Genomic DNA, 8,281 nt, shown 5'->3' with positions numbered 1-8,281 from the left:
TTAAGGAGATCAAGCCCACTGCGGTAGGAAGAATTCAAATACCGATGCAGTAGTCACAACACTATGACTTGTCCCCTCCAGGATACAACAGCCCGACCACTTGTCATATGGTTCAGGCCAACTCTGCACAAGATGGTGAACCCAAAGCTCCACCAATAAAACACCCTTCTTTGCTAGTAATCTCTCTTGTATAGAAAATAGTTGATCTATATAGATAGAAAAGAGTAGACTATATATAGGCTATAAGGACCTTACAGTTACACCAAAAATAATGACCATTAAACAAGAAAATGGTTACACCAAAATAATGACCATTAACCAAGTTCATGAATTCTATTTAACCTCCATTTATGACCAAGAGGTTACCAAAGTAATAAAACCTCATTTATGAAAACGATAAACCAATAAATAAATATAAGATATGAAAATGGTCCAACAATCCCCCACTCATTTTAATATCAACAAGGATAAAAGAGATTACCAAACAAAGATAGACTAGTATGCATCATGAAGGTGTGCTCTGCATTGAACCTTCATTAGTGAAACAGCAACCTCTACTCCAGAGTCAGTAGTGGTCTCAGACTTGAACTATGACTGCTTAGGGGAAATAAAGTATTACTGCTCACACATAATAATCCAGGTGTTGACATGAGCTTTAATAGCCAGCACATTACGGCCTTGTGCTAATCCCAGTTTTCATGAGCATATTTGAGAATAAGCCTTATTCTCATAAAAAGCGGCCCCACTTTCATGTTCACATAGGTGAAATCTGTCAAGGATGTTCCTGTAATTTACACACCCCACTCAACAAGAGCTACAGAATTTCATTAAGAGTATAAAAACTCAACCCTCCAACATTACAGGACAAATGCACTTACATCATAGGGATGGATAACAAAAATATTAAAGAGTGCATTTTTACAACCACCATATGATTCGTTCTTCCCATTGAACCTAGTTACAGGATCTCTGGTCTCTAGGTTGGGTATCCTCATACATGGTTTTTGATTTTATAGGCTTCAAACCCATCCCCCTTGATGTATTCCAGACCCTATCTCTCGCCAAGGCCTTGGTTAACGGATCCGCAATATTATCACAAGATCTTACATAATTCACAGTTATGATGCCATTACTCAAATAGGATTTCACATTACTATGTTTCCTTCTAATAGGTCTGGATTTACCATTATAAAAATGATTATTCACTCTACCAATAGCAGCAGTGCTATCACAACGAATTAACACAGGAGGAATTGGTTTTTCCCAAAAAGGAATTTCATGTAACAAATCTCTCAACCAATTCGCTTCCTCACATGCTGAAGCTAACGCTATAAGCTCAGCTTCCATTGTAGAATTAACAATTATTGTCTGTTTTTTAGACTTCCAACATATAGCACCACCACCCAAGGTAAAAATAAAACCCGAGGTGGAGAGAGAAACACTTGACAAAGTATTCCAATCGACATCACTATATCCCTCAAGTACCGCAGGATACTTGTTATAAAACAAATCATAATTTTTTGTTCCAAATAAATATCTCATAATTCTTCCCATGGCTAGCCAATGATCTCGACTTGGTTTGCTAGTAAACCTGTTAAGTACTCCAACAGCATATGCAATGTTAGGTCTAGTACAGTCAGTAGCATATCTCAAACTACCAATCATGCTAGCATATTCCTTTTGATTAATTACTTCTTTTTCATTTGTTACAACAGATAAGTGTATGCTTGCATCAAAAGGAGTAGCAACATGTTTACAGTCTAGAAAATTATATTCCTTTAAAATTTTCTCAACATAATGCGACTGATCAAGAAAAATGTCATCCTTAGTCTTGGTAATTTTAATTCCCAAAATAAAATTAGCTTCACCAAGATCTTTCATATCAAAGTGGCTATTAAGCATATTTTTAGTCTCATTTATAATATGCAAATTAGAGCCAAAGATAAGTAGATCATCCACATATAGGCTAATAATCACATGTGCATTCTCACAAGTTTTATAATATATGCACTTATCACATTCATTAGTCTTATAGCCATTCTCAAGCATGCAGGAATCAAATTTCTCATGCCACTGTTTAGGAGCTTGTTTTAAACCATAAAGGGATTTAGTTAGTTTACACACTTTGCTTTCTTGGCCAGGCTCCACAAAGCCTTCAGGTTGGTCCATGTAAATCTCCTCATCTAGATCTCCATTTAAAAATGTTGTTTTTACATCCATTTGATGAATTTTTAAATCATGAATTGCAGCCACTGCAATCAACAGTCTAATGGATGTTACTCTAGTAACCGGAGAAAAAGTATCAAAGAAATCAATATTAACTTGTTGCTTAAAACCTTTAGCGACAAGCCTCGCTTTATATTAATCTATAGTTCCATCCGGTTTAAGTTTTGTACGAAGGACCCATTTACACCCAATAGTTTTACAACATGGAGGTAAATCCACTAGCTTCCATGTTTTATTTGAAAGTAGGGAGTCTATCTCATCATTTACAGCCTCTCTCCAGAAAATAGCATCAGGTGATGATAAAACTTCTTGTACTGTATGAGGAATTTCTTCCACATTGTAAAGATAATAGTCAGGGCCAAAATCTTTTTCAACTCTAGCTCGTTTACTTCTTCTTGGTTGGATTTGAAAATTTTCTTTTTCTTGAAAAACTTGAGAAGGAGTAGAAGAGCTAGGCATAGATAAAATATTTTCAGATATTATTTGACCCCCACTATTTCTAGATTTGAAAGGAAATTTATTTTCATGAAAAATAGCATCACCTGATTCAAAAAAATTTATAAGTTGTACTATGCAACGCATACCCAAGAAAAGCACAAGTGGTAGCTCGTTCACCCAATTTAGGTCGTTTAGGATCTGCAAGCCTCACAAAAGCTAAACAACCCCAAACCCTCAAATAACCTAGATTTGGTTTATGCCCCCGCCACAACTCATAAGGGACAATTTTAGTCTTTTTGTGTGGCACTCTATTTATCACATGGCAAGCTGTCAAAATAGTTACACCCCAAAAATTTGAGGGAGCACCTGAATCAATAAGCATAGCATTCGTCAAGTCAATTAACGTTCTATTTTTTCTTTCAGCTATGCCATTTGATGAAGGTGAATATGGTGGAGTAGTTTCATGAGTAATTCCCAATGACTGAACAAAAGAGTTGAATCCTAGAGATTCATACTCCCGGCTTCTATCATTTCTAATTCTTTTAATCTTTTTACTGAATTGATTTTCCACTTCAAGAAGGAATTCTTTAAATTTCTCAAAAGCATCACTTTTATGTTTTAATAAATATACGTTTGTATATTTTGAAAAATCATCAATAAAAGTGATAAAATATCGGTTACCACCGCGAGTTAAAATTCCTTCAAACTCACACAAATCAGTATGAAATAATTCTAGCAATTCGGTATTTTTTTCAACACTTTTATGAGGCCTCTTAGTAATTTTTTCTTTACTGCAAACTTCAAATTTCTCAAAATTTTTTGTCACTTTAGAAATTAATTCTAAACTACTCATGATTCCCACATATTTACTATTTATATGACACAAGCCAGCATACCAAAAATTAATAGAAGACAAAGTGTAAGTGGTATCATAGTAATAATCATAAAATTAATCAGCAAGTAAATTTAAGAGATAAAGGTGACGTTTATACTCATCTGTATTATAGGAAGCCACTTTTACTTCATGTGCCTCATAGTCTTCATCATTCATCTCCTTGGTTGGGATTTTGTTCGGATTCTTTTCGGTAAGAACATATGCAACTTTCAAAAAGCTAAGATAAAAAAGAACTTTTCCTTTCCACCTCTTAAAATGAACTCCTTTGAACTTGAAAGGTTTGTTGAGATCTCCAATTCCATCATTGATTTTTTCTGGTAGTTGTTCCATGTTTGATCTCCTTAAAATTGTTGGAGAAAATACCAGAAATTAAACTATATTATTGATAAATGATGCAAAGAAAATGAGATACAAATAGATCAGGCTGAGGCACGGATATCTCGTTTTCTTTAAGGAGATCAAGCCCACTGCGGTAGGAAGAATTCAAATACCGATGCAGCAGTCACAACACTATGACTTGTCCCCTCCAGGATACAACAGCCCGACCACTTGTCGTATGGTTCAGGCCAACTTTGCACAAGATGGTGAACCTAAAGCTCTACCAATAAAACACCCTTTTTTGCTAGTAATCTCTCTTGTATAGAAAATAGTTGATCTATATAGATAGAAAAGAGTAGACTATATACAGGCTATAAGGACCTTACAGTTACACCAAAAATAATGACCATTAAACAATAAAATAGTTACACCAAAATAATGACCATTAACCAAGTTCATGAATTCTATTTAACCTCCATTTATGACCAAGAGGTTACCAAAGTAATAAAACCCCATTTATGAAAACGATAAACCAATAAATAAATATAAGATACTAAAATGGCTCAACATATACCTTCATACTGTCTAAGTCAATCAGAACACAACACTTTAAACCATTTTTCTGGTTCTTTGCCTTTTCATTGTCTGATTAACAATGGCTATGAAAGCTATGCTCTTTATGTTGGCATGTTTGCTTTTGGTCACTGTAAGGGTAAGTTCCATGAGCCCATGACACAACCACACACCTACTTTCACACATGCAACACACAGCTCACTAGGATAGGAGGTCTTGCTCTCACACTACAACATGCAACACTCACAAAACCCTCTACCTACCTAGTCGGCATGGAGCCGGCCTGGCCTGGCCCACAAAATTGGTGTCCAAGCCTGCTTGGCGAATTTTTTTCTATCCGGTCCAAACTCAGACCAATGGACTTGCTCTAGACAAGCTAGGGGTCTAGGGTCACAAACTAAGCCCAACAGGCCAATATTTTGGCACAGTTTTGAGTTTTTTTTGTTCTTCTAACCTTCTTTTCTTATTTTTTGTGAAGCTAGTGGACTAGATTAACAGGCCACCAACCCTCAACTTTCAAAGCCAAGGTGGTTGGGTGGGCTTGGGTTAGGTCATCTTTTATATAATGTTAATTTTATAAATTTAAGTTAATATCATTATAGTAGCACAAAAATTCGTATATATTCTTTTTATCATATTGTCACGGAAACTCATCAATATATTTTCTTTTAAATTGTGGGTTTCATCGGAAGAGGAAATTGGAGAAGAGGTAATTTCGAGATAGTATCTATTTATGCCTTGATCACTTCAAAAATGATATGAATATACATATCGCTAATAATGCATGTGTTACTGATTTTGTTATTTAAAACCATGGGGATGTGTTGAAGTTATTATACAAAAAAATGTTTTCACCGTTGGATTGAGCTATAATAAAAAATAAAAAAATAAAAAAATTCAATACCAAAATGGCGCTCTTATTTTTTTTGTTTTTTTGTTTTTTGCAGGCTTATGCACCAGCACCAGGAAAGCCTCATCATCGTCGCGGCCATTATCCTCATGCACATGAACCAAAGCCATATCATCATCCTGCAGATGCACCGGAGCCACATCATCATCATCACCCTGCAGATGCACCGGAGCCACATCATCATCATCACCCTGCAGATGCACCGGAGCCTTATCATCATCATGTCCATCACTATCATGCCGAAATTCCAGAGCATCATGGTAATACTAGTTCTAAAAAATGAACATTAAGAGAGAGAGAAATCTCTAAATTTACAGATTCAGTGCACAGTTATAGAGTCTGGATTTTAACTAAGAAAAGAGAAATTATGAGGTTAGGTCAATTGAGGAGACCAAGCTGACTTTGATTTTGTTTGGTAAAAGGATCAATAATCAATATTTCAAAACTACTCTAAAATCATACGTATTATCACAACAAAATCATTATAACATTCAAATTTATAGAACTCTAAATAATAAGAAATAGAAATAAAAACAAAATATATGCTTTGAATTCGATTCTGTGGTGTACTATACGTCTTTTTCATATATGTTTTGTTTTGCTTATCCAAAAAAAAAAAAAAAAAAAATTGAAATACACCAATAAATTACACATAACAAAATGAAAAGTTTTTCTTAGATTTATTTGTGAAACAAATAAAGAGTCAATCTATTTGCTTGTTTTAGTAAATGGTGTGTCGAATTTGTTGGAAAAAGAATGAATTTTTTTAAGATTATATTGATGGAAATTTAAAAAATACTAATAATTAAAATCTTAAGTTAAGAGGTAAGATAAATTACATTGATAGTCCTTCCACTTTGTCCCTTGTGTTCTCACACTTTTAATTGACTCAATTTTAATATTTAATTTTAAATTTGGATCAATTTAATTCAATTGATAATTAAACTTATAAAAATCAAAATGATGCAAGAACTAATATAAAAACTATTTGTCGTAAAAAGTAATTTAAAAAAAACATTTTTTTAAAAAAATACATTGGGGGTGTTAGGGAAGTTTGGTTTTTTTTTTTTTTTTTTCACTAAAAGACAAATTGGTTACAAAATAAAAAAAAAAATCAATTCAAACAAAATATTACATCAAATCCCATAATCATTTCACTTTTTATCTCACAAACATCACATCCAACAACAAAAAAATCTAATTATCTTCTCAAACACAAAAAAAAATTTCTCCAATAATATCCTACAATTAAAAAAGTTTACAAAAAAATTCATTTCCCAAACAGCCACAATGTGTGATTAATTTTGGGATGGTGGCGCAGGATGTACTAGGAAGTGTACGAAGTACTGTGAAGAGAAACCAAAGAAGAGGTGGTGTGAAAGAGCGTGCACAGAGTGCTGTCGCAAGTTCAAATGTGTCCCTCTCAAAGAAAATCTCTGCAAAGCCCCCAGCTGGGACCATGTCATGTACCATGATAAACTTGTCAAGTGTCCTTAAAAATCCCACCACACAAACAAAAATCCAGGGCTATTATTGTTCTCTTGTGTTGCTTTTAATTCATCTGTGTTCCTTCATTCAGAGTTTGTTTTAGTTTAGTAATCATGCACTAATAAAACCGCCCCTCTGTATGTAGGACGGGAAGAAAATAAACTTCTTTCAGAACCTCTACTGTAACGAGCTTATTAGTTACTGTTTAATATCAGTGAAATTTTTATTTATTGTTTAGCTTCTTTACTATGAATTGATATCTATTTTTGCTGAACTTCCTATTACGGGAAGGGTGATGATTGAGACGCCCTCCAATCACTACCCCCACCACCCCACACACATGTGGCGGGTGGTGATTGGAGGAGAAGGAAAAAAAAGAAAAAGAAAAAAAAAGAAAAAGAAAAAGAAAAAGTGATCAATCATAGGAAGAGGGGGTCAAGGAGTGAGAAAAAAAAAGGGTCCAAGTCATTATTGTTACTGAAATGATGACATGTAATCCTACTTCTGTTTTCTAATAAAATGATTCAAATGAAGACCAGAAAAGGAAGAAGAGAATCTAAATTGAAAGAAGAAAAAAAAAATGTGTATGATGAGACATATCAAACATAGATCTGTCTAGTAGGTCAATAGAACCAAGGTAAAACAGCATATATAATGCCTATCAAATGTGACAGTGAGAAGTAAGCTGAAGGTTCAAAATAACTGTGTCTAAGCACAAATTTGATAACGAATATGATTTACAAATAAAATTTTATATAATTTTTTTTTTTTTATCTACAATGTGACAATAGTATTTCAAAAATTGTGAGTGAGGGTGTTTCAATTTAACAAAAAAATAAAAAAATCCACTAACAACTATATTATTTTATACAAATATTTTATTTGTATATCATAACTCATTCGGTAATAATCCAATATGGAGAATTGGTATTAATTTGGGGTGATGGCTATGGTCTAATAATTTCAAGGCACATAATTTAGAGACATTATCTAATAGTTAGAAATACATTAAAATAAAAAAAAAAATATTTTGAAATAAAGAATCTCGTACCGTTAAAAGGTATCCTATGAAAGTAATGTTTGATATGTTATTGATTAGAAAAAATTTAAAAATATAAAAATTGATCAGAAAATTAGACATAACTTTTCAAATAAGGTGGATCTTACCTTTTTTTTTTTTTGGTTGTGATCTCACACCTAAGTGAAAGAGTTATGTCCAACTTTATGGTTTTTTTAGTGTCACTACTAAAAAAATCACTTTTTGCGACCGTTATAAACCGTCGCAAATAATAAAAAACAGTTGTAAAAAATCTTTTGCGACGGCAAATGGGGGTCGCGAATGTGGGAGTGGCAAATACTTTTTGCGACGGCAAAGCAACAGTCGCAAAGTATTCGCGACTGCCAAAACTACTTATAGCGACTGTTATTTTGC

The sequence above is a fragment of the Camellia sinensis genome, chromosome 4 (genome assembly GCF_055761805.1).
Source record: "Camellia sinensis isolate YWXY chromosome 4, ASM5576180v1, whole genome shotgun sequence".
NCBI classification, from domain to species: Eukaryota; Viridiplantae; Streptophyta; class Magnoliopsida; order Ericales; family Theaceae; genus Camellia; species Camellia sinensis.
Note: the sequence above shows the minus strand (reverse complement) of the source record.